We start from the raw sequence: 15,677 nt of genomic DNA, 5'->3' as shown, positions 1-15,677 counted from the left end.
TTCTCACTTTGGGTCCTTTCTTAAAGGAAAAACAGACATCTGGCACATGTCATGTGGGTTACAGATGGTATCACGAGAAACAAAGCTGCAGAGACTTACTATTTGGACTGGGTGTACACATATAGCATCCATTCCCATTCTAATGACCAATGCCAAATCACACAACCAATGAATGGGAAGTGTCATCTCTTTCTGCAAGAGAAGAAGACTGTAAGAAAAAGGTAAGGTAATCTTCTAAATAGTCCCAAAATGATATTCGTTGCATTCAGGTTTAAGTGCAATAAATAATTTTGCAAACTTTTATGACAATAATAGCAGTAACAAGATGCTTGCAAATGTGGACTCTATAGATATATAGAAGGAATTTAGAGGAAAAAAATAGGTATGCATTGCATTATGAAGGGATGTACATTAGTTTCAAGTTGTTTGTTGGAAGGACACCAGAAAGATTTCTAGGTAATCAGATCCTTCCTCTAAGAGGTATCATCATATTAAACCACTTCAATCCGTAGCTCTCCATGACCTATTTACCACTCAAACACATTCTTTAATTGTACAAGACACCCTAACAGTAGGGCATACAAATTGTTGACATTTTCCATACTAAAAGAAGGCAATGCAGGTTGTTAGTAAGTTCTTCAAAAACATGTGGTGGACTTGGGCTAAAGGTAAAATATTCCAAGACGTACTGTAGCAACTCATGGTTTATTTTGTCTCTTTGACTTTATAGCTCCTCCAAGACATGAAAACTCATATTAAGTCTACCAAGCCTATTGGACTTTAGAAAAGAATGTGCTATTGTCACTTTAATAATTTCTCCTCCAATTCTAAACCTTATGCCTATAATGACTGACGAATATAGCTACCATCCCTCAGCAAAGAAACCTCTCTTCATCGCAAATGGAGATCATCAGAGAAAATCACACTGGACACAATGCAGAGATAAAACTAAATTAGCCCCAGTGAATACATCTACACCACAGCTCCTGCATCTTACGGCTCAGATGAGGGGCAGAAACTGTAAGAGCTAGGATACAAGGAAGTCTGTGAAACAATCTCTCCTAGAAATGGCTGCATAAACAGGACAAAAGCAGTATGAATACCAGTGGACAAGTTAATGTAGAAAGAGGTAAAAGTTTCCGGGTCCCATTCCTAGACAAAGAACTACAGACAACTAATAATGGCTGAGAAGAGAATTAGTCTCCACGAGATGAGCCGCTTATTGGTTGTCAAATGCAGAGAGGTTCAGTCTTGAAACCAAATACACCCCACCAACAAAAATGGACTAAATAGATTGTATTTATAGATACATATATGTTTATAACCCATATATGCATACAAATATATACAAAATTATATGCATATGTGTGTATGTGTGACAGTATTAAAGAAAAATAGACCGAGAAGGTGGGTCGTGAGACACATTCAAAGGAGGGAAACTGTGAGGTGCTGGAAGAGAAAAGGAATGAGAAAATGACACAATTCTATTTCAAATAAAAAGACGGGCGGTGATGGCTCACGCCTTTAATCCCAGCACTCGGGAGGCAGAGGCAGGCAGATCTCTGAGTTCGAGGCCAGCCTGGTCTACAAGAGCTAGGTCCAAGACAGGCTCCAAAGCTACAGAGAAACCCTGTCTCAAAAAACCAAAAAAATAAATAAATAAATAAATAAATAAAATAAAAACATTTTTTTTTTAAAAAAGGAAAGTGATAAAAGTAATGCTTTCCCTTGGATAAGACTTTCTTATTCTAAACCTTATATAATACATTACCTGAATGTCCAGTATTTACTGACCACCTTCCATAGGAAGCACAGTGCAAGTTATCAAGTGAGGCAGTCACCCACTCGGTCACCTCTTCTCATCATCTATTTCATGTTTGAAGCTAGAAATATAAGAATGATTAAAAGAACATCCCTATCTTTGGAGTGCCAGTAGCAGTACTACTCAGTTAAAATGCACCACAGTGTGTGTGTGTGTGTGTGTGTGTGTGTGTTTTAAACTTTTAGTTGTCACCATTCACAAAATAAAAGGACAACTGAAGCTTATTTATCTGCTGTGTTTTATCTTTGTGTGTCAAAACGTTGCTCTTTAAACATGCCGCCAATATAATGAATCATTAACCCTATTTTGTATTACTTTCTCTTTACTAATTTGGTGAAATCACTGTCCACTGCATACTGACAGCTGGTCTCAATTCATTTGCTTGGTATCCAACATTTAAATACCCTAAATTGCTTTAATGTTGAAATTTAAATCGATACAAAATTTGTCTTGAACAATAAATTTCGGTTCTTTAGTCATACCGGCTATGTTGCAAGTGCAGTGTGTAAGTTACTGGCTGGCATTGGAATGTGCAGCAAAAAGAGGAGAGATCAATCATAATGATTGCAGTAATTCGATGGGGGAATTAAATGGCTCGCAGGGAGCACAGTGGAGATGCACTTTCGGCTCCTCGGTGAGTATGAAGAATTTCAGAGTTTAACACCTCACTGCATGCTATAAGCACATCTATGTGCTATAAGAAAATCAAGCTTAGACGAAGAGAGACTCGTGGAGAAGGCAGATCAATTGGAAATGAAAGCAGTACGTAGCACAGCCATCAGCCAGGATTTACTGAATGGACAGCCTGACAAAAACCAAGGTAAATGTTGATAAGCAATGAAAGATCTAATTGTGAACTTGAAAGAATATCAAAGGTTTGATCAGCACTCAAACCTCACTTCTGCCGCTTACTAGAATTGTACTGTTGAGCCAGCACCTCTGCGTTTTACCTCCTGTAATGTTAGAAAGTCGTACCTACCTTTGTAGGGTATTAGGAGCTATTAGTAGATGAGGTATTATGTATTAAGTCCACCATGTTTATTTGTGAAATCAGAATTCAAGTAGGAAAAATTAGGAATGACCAACACCCATACTCAGTACACTCACAATCGCTTTATATCAGAATTAAAAAATGGGTAAGATTGTAGGTGACAATAGTGATAAAAGAATATATTACCAGAGGCTGTAACTGAAGGTTTCTCTCCCTCCTGCCAGTTTCTGAATAAACGCTCAAAGGCTTAATATTAATTACAAACTGTTTGAGTGATTGCTCAGGCTTATTGCTAACTAGCTTTTACATCTTCTTAAATTAACTCATTTCTGTGAATCTATGTATTGCCATGTGACCATGGTGTTACCTCTCATATCCCTGACACCACCCCTTTTCTCCATGTATCTCTGTTTGGGTTTTCCACCTGGCTCTATTCTGTCAGGCCATTGGCCAAATCAGCTTCTTTATTAACCAATGGAAATAAAACATACTCACAGAATCTAACTAAACAAGTGGAGTCTAAACCCAACAATTTCTTTAGTCTTTACTCATGGCAAAGTCCCTGCAATAAGATCAAGTCCTTGAGAAACAAAGACTGCATTTAAACTTAATAAAAATGAGAGGCAAGAAAAGAAATGACAGAAGGCAAGGGAATTGTTCAAGGTCCGCAGAAATGATCACGTGATCAGGGCAATCTTTCATAGTTTGTTCTCAGATCATTCTTCCAAACTGAGAATAGCTACAATGTCTTAAATTTCACCAGTCATTCTAAAGCTTCCTTGACTTAGATGCTACATGTCCATCTGCCTTTTGAGTAAAGGAATGTTCCGAGAGTATAGAAATATCCTGGCTCATTTTGTTTGCAGAGACACTGAAAAGTCCTGAAAGAAGAATAAAATACTAGCAAGTGATGATGGCAGAATAAAGCAATGGTGTGTATAGTAATATTTGAAGCTCATATTTCTCATAAACTTATGTTGCATAAAGAATTGTTTCTAATTGCTCAATGTAGATTGACGTTTACCTTCAGAAATCCCTAATGTGGTAGGTATTGTCATAATCATTTCTGATAAAGATGAGAATCCTAAGGTAGAAAATATTTTAATGTATGGTTTCTTCAATTCACATATCTAGAAGGTATTAGAGTCAGGATCCTAAACAAAGTAGTCTTTGCAACAAAAGAATCTACTAAGCGTGCCTACTTTCTTCAATAGAATCCAGTCACATTGAAAATTTTATTATGATAGATTTAGAAGTGGAAAGTCATGAAATATGATTCAAAGTCTAAAAATCAAATACCCTCAGAACTGCGTGATGTTTAGATCAGAGAAAATAGTGGCATGAATTTCTCCACATCCCTGCCACATTGCTGAACTATGTGATGAATGGCCATCCAGGCTCACAGACTCTTAAAGATGTTTTGTGTTAGTTCACTTGTCTCCTAAAGGTATTTTTTCTTGTTTGTGCCCATTGAAGAAAAAGAATACATATAATTCACAAAGTAAACTAAAACTTAACATCTCAAATATTCTACCCACTAGCCCCATTTTGGTCTTTAGTGAACATGAATTCTGAAAACCATTTTGATTTGAAAAGATAGCAGTAACTCTGTTTTCTCTCATCCAAGGCAAGTATTGTAAACATCACAAATATTCCTTTTATAACAATAGTCTATTTAGGCCTGGAGAGGTTGCTTAGTGGGTAAGAATAATTGCTGCATAAAGTGAGTTCAAGTTCTGTTCTCAGAGCTGAGGGCTTTCGCAAGAGAAAGCAGAGTTTAACACCAAATGAAGGGTTAGAAATATACAAGCAATGGGTCAACCGCATACAAAACATGTATGTATGCAGCTCTATGCCAGGATGTTTATGAAACTGAACAAGGTACTAACTTCAAAATCTAGCACTACCAGACAGAAAACAAACAAAAGCATATTGGATTTAAGAGCATTCTGTACTTATTGACTCAAAGATAAAAAATAATGATTTGTTCATACTAGATAGTGCATAAATTAGTGCAACCTCTTTTTTCTGTGGCAGCCCAAAGATGATGCCCCTGATTGGTGTGTGGTTTTCTTAGTACTGTGATTTAGTAATCATCCAAGTTGCTCTCAGGTTCTGATGTGTTATCACTTGGCACCGATTTTCAGTGGTATCCAGTACTTGCAATGCAATATAGTTCTTGGATGGAGGTTGTGCCAACTTTGAAGTCTCAAATCTTTGTGGCACATATACATGATTTAAACTTATGATGTATCAGAAAGAAGACACAGATGAATATAATTCAGTACAAACAAGCTGGGGAATATAGCCTTGCCATGTACTTTGGAAAGAGTAGAGAAGTCCTTTGGTCAACAGCTAGCAATCTGGCAAGCCACACATAATGTTAAGAAATCGGACCTAGATTGGAATCCAGGCTTTCCTGTATTTCCTGACTTATGTGTGTGTGTAGACAATAGCTGAAATCCTCTGTCTCCTCTGGTATTAACAGGATGTGCATTATAGGGTTGCTATAACTGTTAAATAAGATAACACATTTAATATTCTTGCTATTGCCTGGCTAAAAGTAGAAAGTGCTAAATAAATAGTAATCATTACTATCATCTATTCTCATGCTATTACTGCCAGATCCCAACTTAGATGTTAGAGGCTAATGGATCTCAATAAATGTCTATTGAACTGAGCTAAACTAAGCTTCACAGTCATTCCTGAGGTCAGTCATACCCTTATAAGGAAATCTAAGGAGAGGCAGCCTGGTCCATGCTCACTCGGATGCTAACATGCTCGGTCTTTGCACTTCTCCTGTGTGCTACATTCATTTGGGCTGATTTATAGCTTCTCCAGGGACATACTCACACTAATTGAAGTCTAAAAGAAAATTCAAGAACTAAACTGAAGTCAGGCAGTCTAATTATGTGCCTCTTGACTCATTTCTCCAGCTTTCAGCAACTCATGGGGAAAAAAAACTATCAGATGCACAGTTCTTGCTGTTCGCCCAGGAAGCAGGGTGGCAAAGCAGGAGATGCAACACGTGCACCAGTGGCTCTTCTGCTTTATGCTCAGGAAGCATAGACAGTCACATGAGAGACCTCGTGTACTTCCAAAGGCAATGTGGAGGTCTGTTGGCCACGTTCAGAATGCTATCTATGTACACTAATTTTCTTCCTCAAGGCAAGGGCAATAAGCAAAACCCACTCTTTCCAGGATTAGAGTTTTCATTAAGAGAGTGAGTGTGTGCAGTGTTTTCCATGAGCTGCTATCATGAGGGCTAGCTCATTCATTACCACCCGACTCTCTAACTAGCACCTTCTCCATGGGATCCCTTGAAATTTTTTATTCTTCCCAATTGTTCAATGAGCCAACTGGTGGTCACCTTTCCAGCGAGATGGGGAAAGGTTGAACCAAACATACCTTCCTTCATTGTGAACCTCAGGAACACTCTGACATGGTGCAGCTGGGTGGCAGAGTACACATGTGAAAAGGCCCAGCTGGCTTTCAGTGGTGGAGAATGCAGGGTCTCTGATTATAGGTCTTTAGGTACTGTCTGTGACTACATCCCTTGTTTCTTTCAGTACTGAGAAAGATGCCCTTGGAAATCTACAAGAACCAGTTATTTAGTACCGAGGGAAATAAGAACATAGACAGCCATCCCAATGGCGGAACTCAATTTTCCTAAAAGTTGCTAAATAAGCACATCCAGGATTTGCCTTGGCATTCTTTGTGTTCACTGTCCTCTGTAATTCTTAAGTTGTTTCTTGCTTCTTTACTATCTTCTGCAGTTTTGTCTTCTCTCTTCATGGCAAGGATGGAAATTATAGTCTCTCTTCCTTTCAATACGTCTCATCCATCTTTTTGTGTAAGTTTTTCATACCTTTTTTATATTAGAAACAAAAAATCAAGAAGATAAGAACGCAATACATTCCCAGGGCTATCGATTTGGATCTACTTCTCCAACCAAGAAGACGACTAGAGAAGACGACTAGAGGTTTGGTAGCTTTTACTTCTCCTTAAATATCCTTCTTAGTGCCAACTTCCCTGTGGCTAGAAATACTCCATCAGAGAGAGATAGACAAAGGGTGCAGTATTTACGTGGAGCATATACTGCTTCCCAGAATCAGATCTGTCATTTACATGACTGTGTGATTCCTGCTGTATGTCACATGGGAGGCAACTGTATTGAGAGGGTCATGGTGTGTTCAAAACCACACAACTCTCCAGTAAGATCTTGCCTGTCCACTTATGAACCATCGATCTTGGGAACAAACCTTTGCTTTGGGGCCTCTTGCATGTTATCGTTTTTGAAGCGTGGCTCATAATATTACTCTACAGGCTGCTTGTGCAGATGGAATGTGATAGTGTGTGGAAAAGTCCCTACGGACTGAATAAGTGGTCTATAAAGAGCCAGTGTATGCTTGAGTCACACAGTAGGAGAAGGAGCCCAGATCAGTAACACCAAAGGACTAAGGAGAACAAGGGTAGTGAACAAGCTCTGTGCACACAATTCTCTGCCCAAGTCCTAGGATGCTATGAGCTATAGAGTTTTGACATTGTGTCTCCAGCTCAAACCATCTCCATAGGCTGCTCTGCAGAGAATTCCTGGGGAGAGCTAACGCGATTAAAAAGACTGCAGAGAAGGAAATAGGTGGACGAGAGTTAAAGGATGGTGGTACAGCTTTCATCATACTATGTATTTTGCTAATAGTAATGTGCATCAATAGTTGTCACGATGAAAATTCTGCAGTGTATGGAATGGAGAGGGTCAGTATTACAGTTATGAAAGGCAAGGTATTCCAACACACACACACACACACACACACACACACACACACACACACACACACACTACCAGAATGAAAGTAAAGAATAGATGTAGCAGGTATATCCAGAAATGGAGTGTCGAAGGGAAAACAATTTGCCATTGTTGGTGGGAGGAATATGGGGTAAATTGATAACTGGCTCTTTATATTCAAGTATTTCTACTTACCAATTTTAGTTATCCATTTATTCACTTTGTGCTCTTATTTTATGGAAGGCTACTCAATTATTAAACCTGCTTGATATTTAGTTTCTTGAATAACAAAAAAGCATGATTTCTATTTCATAAGGGCAATTTAAACAGTCTAGGTCATTCAGGGTAAATTATAAACAGAGTGGCTGCATGTTTTTATTTCTGTTTTGTCCCTCCGCTATCTTGTACATACAGAATTTTGCAAGCCACAACCTAGACAATCATATCATTCTCATTTCATACAAATATGCACAGGTGTCAAGTCAGTTAAGCACGCAATAGCTTGGTCTTATGTATTGGCTTCTCTGGTCATTTTACAACCTCAGAACTTCTGAAGAAGCCTTCAGGTCATGGGAGGGCCATGTTCTTCATACATAATGGAGACTAGTAGGATTTGTAAAATAAATAGAACTGGTGAGTACATTACATTTAGAAATAATATGTATAAAATATTACATTTTAATTTTTAAATTTTTCAATTTAAAAAGTAATTTCAGATAATTGATTTATAATAAATTTAGAAGTTAATTACCTTCGCAAATTATAAAACGTTCTTTATGCTTGCTTGTACCAAAGGTATTGTATTTTGAAACCATTTCAGAAAGTGGAACATCATGGACAGTGAAATGTGTACAAAGAGTTTATACAATTATATATGCCAGCAATTTTGTTCTCAAAATAAGATAAGCACCTAAATAGTTCTTAAAAACACACACACACAACATATATATACATACATACATATATATATATATATATATATATATATATATATATAATCCTTGTTGGTAAATGTAAGATTTTCAAACACTGATATTTAAGAACTATATTTGATGGAAAAGCTAAAATAAATAGAACATTATGAGAACGTTACCTGGATGCCAAGAGTTACTATTTTAAAGTAGATGGTAGGGGCTAGGGAGGTGGCCCAGCCAGTAAAGCATTTGTCACACAAATGTGAAGGCTCAAGTTTGGATCTCTAGAACCTACAGAAAAGGGAGGGCACAACAGCACTGCTGGTATCCCAGCCCAAAAAACAGATGGAGAGAGCGGGATAACTGTGGCTTGCTGTCTAGCAAGTATAGCTGCATTGGAACACTGAGTTTAGGGGAAGTAGCAGGGGGAGACAGTTGACACTGCCCACTGGTTGCTACATGCATGTGCATGTTGTGCCATGACCCAGAATACATTCCTGACTCATGTCATGATTCTGTCATGGTTTCCTGTGATTTTCAGAGCTGGGAGTCTCCTCTGGACTTTGTCTCACCTTGATTTTCCTTTGTTTTTCATTACCCGACATTTTGTAAGGCTGTGCCAATTGTTATAGAGTATTTCTTCAACCTAAATTGGTGTAAATTTCACCATGATTTAATTGAAGCATAAATTTCTGGTAAATATATCTGTATATTGCTGCCATTAAAGCAATGTTGGGCTCTGTCAATGCATGCCATCAGGAGATACTTGATATGGTGATACTGTAGTATTGTTAGTGACCTAATAACAACATTTTACAAGATTTCTTCTCTATATAGTTATAATTTCTTACTTTGTACTTAACAACCACTTTGCGAAGAACTATTTTGAAATTGTGCGTATAACCTGTTTTTTATTAGAATTGTACTGATTGATTTTATTACTCACTAATGTTCTTTTTGTAACCATTACTTTGCTGTACCCCAAATGCTATTATCCTATCTATATTTATTAATCAAAATTCAGCTATAAGAGCTTTCCATTTTCCTCATTAGTTCATTCATTTTCTAAATTTTAATGTTTTATTAACTAATGGCATTTATGTTCAACTTTAAGACAGAATGTAATAATCCATTCTATCTATTCATTACATTCATTAATTGAAGTTAGACTATTGGGGGTTCCTTTCAACTGTCTCCTAAATACTTCCTTTTCTAATTTTTTTCCTAAATACTTTCAATGTAACAGCATACTTAAGAATTTTAATGAACCACCATCACACAATGACAGCATGTCAATAAACTGCTTCTTATATTAGGGAAGAACCAAAGTTCAAGTTGTATGCATGCTAATTAGTATTTGATCATAGATAACAGATATAAGAAAAAAAATCATGCGTACATCTTCAGTTTGCAAACATTTAAATATATTTTCATTAATAGCTGTATTTGTGTTCAGAAATAATAGATCATTCAGGTGTCTTGGAGTCAAATCCATGTTGATAAGGTTTATTGTTTGTATCTCTCTGTAGTATAAATTCTTTCTGAAAGTGACAAATCCCCATTTCCTACAACAACATATGTTTCATTACTCTGCATCCAGGTAAAGTCACAGTAATGGTCTGCTGCTATAACAAAATGTTTGAGACTGGTTAATTTATAAGTATGAGAAATTTCTCGCTGCCAAGTCTGGAGACTGAAAGTTCGAGATAAAGATTTCAAGCCGGGCGGTGGTGGCGCACGCCTTTAATCCCAGCACTCGGGAGGCAGAGGCAGGCGGATCTCTGTGAGTTCGAGGCCAGCCTGGTCTACAAGAGCTAGTTCCAGGACAGGCTCTAAAAAAGCTGCAGAGAAACCCTGTCTCGAAAAACCAAAAAAAAAAAAAAAAAAAAAAAAAAAGATTTCAAATGGGGGCTGGGAAGGGCCTGACCTTTGAGTTTAAGACGGCAACTTCCTAATGTGCCTCTAGTGAGGAGAGAATGACGCACTGAGCTGCCACATGATAGAAGGGTAGCCTGTTGAGGAAAATAAACATCAAGGTTGAAGGAGGAGGATTACATATGCTGCTACCCAAGGTCCTGAAATCTGTTCTTGTGATGGTATGGATTATTCTAGCAGTAATCCTGAGATAATGTTAGTTCATGTCCAATCCTATTCTGACGATGTTGACCAACTGGTGACAAAGTGATGATGGCCAGAAAAGTTGGAGGCGAAAGTGAAGTGCGGTGAGCTTTTGAAAAAGTTAATACTTTCATTCTTTGGAAGTTTCATGTGTTTATATAAGAGAATCTTGATTATATTCATCCACTCCTATCTTCCTCCAACGCTCCCATTTCTCTTATCCCACAAGCTCCCTTCCAGCTTCACGCCTTCCTTTTATTTTTTGTTTTTGCTATTAACAACCTTAAGGACAGTTACTTCTGCCCATGTACCCATGGGTATGTGGTCACCCACTGGGGCATAAGCAGCCTACCTGCAGCCAAATTTACAAATAACACTGACTTTCCTTCCCACAGAAGCTATCAGTTGCCAATATCTCCTGAAAGGGGTGATTCTCAGTGGGTTCTCCATCATGCATACTTGCATTTTGATTGTTACTCTCTTACAGGTCTCAAGCAGGTATTCAAAATTGGTGTGAGTTGATGCCTGCAACAGCCATGGCATGTGACAACCATTAAAGATTGCCAAAAATGGAATCACAGATTTCTTGTCCATATTCAAATAACTAGTTATCAAATGATAAAATGCTTTGCAATGAACATATTTGGTATCTTAGTTCATTTAAGCTATCATAAAGAAACATCACAGACTAGATACCTTATAGACAACAAGGATTAATTTCTCATACTTCTGGACGATAAGAAGCCCAAGATCAAATATTTGGCATGTTTCATGACTGATGAGGATCCACTTTCTCATAGATGTCTGCTTCTTCTCCTTGTAGCCTCAAGAGACAGATCTCTCTAGGGTATATTTTATGAGGCCACTAATCTCATTCATGAGAGCTCAATCTCTCTCTCATGACCTAACCACCTCTTAAGAGCATTGCCTCCAAATACTAGCATCTTACGAATAGTATTTTAAGATAAATTTTGTGGAACATAAATTAGCAAAGATACCACTAGATGATGTTAGAGTTGAGGTTTCCCAGGAAGCCATCTCTGAGACAGAGAGGAAGCATGTACAATGCTTTTGAAGTTAAGCCTTTGTAATTAGTGCCAGTTGACAGGAAATAAAAGAGGCAGAGTGGGTGGAAGGAAGAGTCTTCAAAAGCACTATTTGACTATAGAAAATGAAGGGGCTACCCTGGCCTCTTGAAGTTCTTTAAACATTAGCCAGAACTTAGTTTTCCCATATCAATCAGTCACTGAACCTGGACTGTCCTAGAAGTGGGTATGAGCTTGTGGGTAGCAGTTCTTTAAAGCCTAGGAAATCCATGAAATGAAAAGAGGCAAGTAATTCCCTGAAGGAGAAGCGGTCTATCCAATGTTCATCACAGGATGCCATAGGATCCATTATTCCCCCATGTTGTTATTATTGCTGAAGCATGCACGGGCAGCTCATATATAGCAGTTCTGTTGTAATCCTAAGATTAACCCACAGAAGTTGTGCCACCTCTTTTTCTATAGTCTATGTCCTGTTGAACTTGTAACTGCTTTTCTGAAATTCCTCACCACTCAGCTGAACATCATTAATCAGTTACTCAGAAATCCCATTGCCCATCATGAGTGCTTGGATACCACCTCTAAGGCTACATACCTCCTCCTCCTTTCCTGGAGTACCGTATCTAATCCTATGCAAACCTTTTCCTTTCCTGGTGTACCGTATCTAATCCTATGCACGTTTCTTGAGAGGACAAATGTCCTCAAGGCCACCTCCCTCTTAACTCATTCTCCTTTAGTTGCAATTTTGTGCTTGTTTTAATGAGAATACCCCCCATAGGCTCATGTATTTAAATATTTGGTCTACAGTTGGAACTGTTTGGGAAATATTGGAAAGTGTGGCTTTGTTGAAAGAGATGTGTCATGGGGGTTCACTTTGAGTTTTTAAAAGCCCATGCTTTTCCAACTGAGCTCTCTCTGGCCCTTGCTTACGAATCTGATGTAATCTTTCAGCTACTACTCTAATGTCATATCTGCTGGCCCACTATTATGTTTTCAGCCATGAAAGTCATAGTCTCTAACCTTCTGGAGCCAGGATCTCCAAATTAAGTGTCTTCTTTATAAGTTGCATTGGTTATGATGTCTTGTCATAACAATTGAAAAATAACTGAGACAATTTTTCCTCAAGACGTTTTATAAAATTAGAACCTGGAATGAAACTACCTATGCAAATGTAGTCACAGAAACACTTGTGACACATTTTAGGGGATAAACAAATATTTTTGTTTTCACTTGGATTGATGCAGCACAGTACTGAAGAGTAAGTGAGGAGATGATGTGAGGGAATATACATGAATTTATTGTCAAAAGCAGTTCATACAAACAAAAAAAAGACTGAGGTAGTAAGGGGTCTCTGAGGTGGGATTCCCCCTCTGTATGCTGTGAATACCATTGGTTAATAAAGAAGCTATCTTGAGCCTGTAATAGGGTAGAATAGAGCTAGGAAGGGAAAACTAAACTGAATGTTTGGAGAAAAAAGGGCAGAGTCAGGAGAGGCCATGGAGCTGCCACCAGAGACAGATGCCAGATGGAATTTTACCCAGTAAGCCACAGCCACATGGTGGTACACAGACTAATAGAAATGTTTTAAATTTATATGTAAGAGTTAGCCAATAAGAATTGAGAGCTAATGGGGCAAGCAGTGATTTAATTAATACGGTATCTGAGTGGTCATTTCAACTTTGAACTGCTGGGTGGTAGGGAAATAAACTAGCAGTCTCCTACAACAGGTCTCTGTAGGTCATTCACTGTTTTAGTCAACAAAATCCCTTAGGATGAAACTACCACATTGGCTACCCATTTGTGGTGTCATCCTCCAGCCCAGCCTTATGCTCATCAAAGAGGGTACTTTTGGCATCACACAGTGATGTTTACAGAAAACCACAACTGGTCAAAATTCGGAGAACAACCAGTCATAGAGTGTCCAGCTGCAATTTATTCATCTACAAAACAACCCTTGCACCTAAGGTTCAGAGAACGTTGTAGAAGAGAGTCCAAAAAAGATTGTAGGGACCAGAGGACTAGGGCTTCTACACTGAGATGATGTGTGTGTGTGTATGTGTGTGTGTATGATGTGTGTGTATGCATGTGTGTTTGTCTATGTGTTTCTGAGTGTATATGTATGTGGTGTGTATGTATGTGTGTGTATAATTAAAGAAGTCATGAATTTGAAAATTGCTGGGTGGGAAAAGAACATGAGAAAGGTTGAAGAGAGATGGGAAATGATGTAAATGAAATACACATATATGAAATTAAAAAATTACATTTCCAAAAACTTTGCTGACTCCCAAAGGAGCAATATAGCTTGACTAACTAACACGAGTTAGTTAAAGATGGGCCAGAACTTTTATTTGCATAGGAAGTATATTGTTTACTTCTCATTCTGTCCCTTGTGCCTAGAACTGTGTTTGACATTAAACCAACACTTGGTAGTCTGACTGACTGGGTGGGAGGCCTCAGGTAGCTGCTGACAAACATCTGGTCTCTCTGGTATGTGCTTGTAACCACTGCTCAGCCCCTCCCATGAATATTCACTTACCAAGTGATGTCATTCTGCAGGACTGTAAGGCCAAAACAGTGGGCCACTTTCCCTCCCGCTATAAAACATGCATCATCTTAGAGATCATTGCTGGAGAACAAGCAGTTAACTGTGGAGAATGTAGAAAGGGAAAGACAATGGAGGGATGGTCTTCATTTTCAGGGGCATCTGCTTCCCCAAAATGGAACATTTGGATGTTTTTGAGGAGTTGTGAAAGGGAGCTAGAAAATGCATGTGAAGTGAAGTTATTTAAATTCTGATCTAACTGTGTGGCCTATCTTCATGCCTGCATTAAAATTGTTCAGGCTCTGGCCATCCACCCCAGTCATTTTGTTTGGATTAGTAGAGAGCTCCACTTGTGTGGTACGTTTTCATTCTTGTCTGACACAGTGTTCCCATCCCATCTTCCTTCAAATAGATGTGTGTGTAGGGGAGGGGAGTGTGCTTAGCTGAGAAGGCACCGTCTCTGCTTTTTTATGCTTCCAAGGGAACTTGACAGGAAATGGCTTAGTGTTGCCATATTTAGGATAGCTTGCACTGCAGATTCAGAGTGTGTTCCTATGCTTACAGTTTACACAGAAACTCAGTGACAGATGCAAAGAGAAAAGCAGTCTCAGAATCCAGTCCCAGGAAATGGCCAGGATACGATTAAAGGTTCTCATTTAATAATTAAGGGAATCAATTCCTGGTGAGTTAAGAAAATTTGCTCAAAGCCACACCATGAACTAGGGATCCTTTAAGAGCCCAAACTAGAACATGGGTCTCTTATTACTGTTAGATTAAGTAGAAATGTATTGGATCCAAATAATTCTGCATTGCATTTTCAATTCTAGAATCTCAAAGCGGTAATCGAAAGTGATATTTTTTTCAATCTCAAGCATGTGTAGGGAGTGGGTTCAGAGGACAGTTTAGGGAACTGAATCATAGGAATCACTCCTGAAGGAGTCCTCAGCTTCTGGAAAGGTAAGGTTATGCAGTAGGATCTGTCAGTTTTTATATGGAAGACCCTCATGGGATGTTATTTTCCACAGTCTGTCAATGCTCTTCCTTCATTCCATTTACAGAATCACGAGACCTGGCACAAGGAGAGAAATTATACTCAAACTCATGTCTTATGCTGTATATTCTAAGGGAACCCTGGGATTATCTCAGGAGCTAACTAAAGGCCAGTGATATCTACAAAGTGAGATGAACTTTAAGCAGAAACTTTACATAGGATAAGGTATATACTTCAGCTGTGCTACAGCAATTCCGGTTTTCAAACTTGTTGAGAAGATAGAGAATTTAAGAAAGGCAGAGAAGAATGGAAGGAAGGGGGCTTATCTTCATTGGGTTTTCTATTGCTGTGATAAAACACTGTGACCAAAACTAACTTGGTTTAGGAAAGGGTCCATTTCAACTTACATTTACACATCGCAGCCCATCATCAACAGGAAGTCAGAGCACTTAGTTAAGCTAGAAAGTTTG

Source organism: Arvicola amphibius, chromosome 9 (genome assembly GCF_903992535.2).
Source record: "Arvicola amphibius chromosome 9, mArvAmp1.2, whole genome shotgun sequence".
NCBI lineage: Eukaryota > Metazoa > Chordata > Mammalia > Rodentia > Cricetidae > Arvicola > Arvicola amphibius.
The sequence above is the reverse complement of the archived record's forward strand: the minus strand, read 5'-3'. Positions refer to the sequence as shown.